Source organism: Bactrocera latifrons, unplaced genomic scaffold (genome assembly GCF_001853355.1).
Source record: "Bactrocera latifrons isolate USDA-ARS-PBARC rearing strain unplaced genomic scaffold, ASM185335v1 scaffold_225, whole genome shotgun sequence".
NCBI classification, from domain to species: Eukaryota; Metazoa; Arthropoda; class Insecta; order Diptera; family Tephritidae; genus Bactrocera; species Bactrocera latifrons.
The window spans coordinates 16057-17001 of NW_017535797.1; the positions used below are offsets into that span (position 1 = coordinate 16057).

The following is a 945-nucleotide window of genomic DNA, read 5'->3' on the forward strand; positions in this document are numbered from 1 at the left end:
CTACGAAAATGCTCATGGACCCGTATCATACAACTATAGCGTATAGCAATAAAATAAAATGGAATTAAGGTCTTGTATAGATAACTTTTTTGTTTTACAAGATATTTTCATGATATTCGGCATAGATTATTTTCCAAGACAACGGTACAATGCCCGAAGAGCGGATCACTATAGCATATAGCTGTCATACAAACTGATCGATCGGAGACAAGTCCTTGTATGGAAAACTTGTTTATTTGAAAAGTTATGTTCACAGAATTTGGTATGACTTGTTATGCAAGGCAAAGCTACAATCTTGTAACAAATTGTGCAGATAGGACTACTACAGCATTTAGTTGTCATACAAATTGACCCATCATAATTTACATATATTAAGAGCTTCCAGATAGTGTTCCATAGTTTATAAAAATACCAGACCTAAGGACAAGCTACGTACATACATACGTCGATCGTTACTGAAATAGCAAATGATGAAATAATCGAAAAAGTTACTTTGTAATGTGTATTCCTAGTAAAAGCTATTATAAGTTGTATTAGAGATCTTTAAAACTTATATGTTSCTTTGAAAATAGGAGAAGAAGTCCTGGCAACGTTCTATTGGAAACAGAGAGACCGTAAAAAATACACATAATATAGAATTTTGCCTTGGTTCGACCAACTGTGTAGAACGACGAATAGACCAAACAAACTGGCTTATTAATCATAAAGATACGAAGAAGCTTGAGTTTAATGAGATATACTCCTGTCTCTTATACACATCTAGATGTGTAAAATAATAAACTACATACATATGTATGTACAAACGTTTGTGTTCCCTACCTAACTAACACTGCAATAACTAATTAAACTAATAAATGTAGCGTTTTTTATAAACATATGTACATACCTACATACGTATACGAAGTACAAAAAAAGCTTATTTCATCTATTTTCTGATGATAATTT

General features: G+C 31.9%; 1 protein-coding gene across 3 annotated transcripts in view; it reads left to right on the forward strand.

The window, feature by feature from the left end:
* The window catches only part of LOC108968692 (GTPase-activating protein CdGAPr), a 204431-nt gene that overhangs the window by 4351 nt on the left and 199135 nt on the right, over positions 1-945 (forward strand). The window lies entirely within an intron of this gene.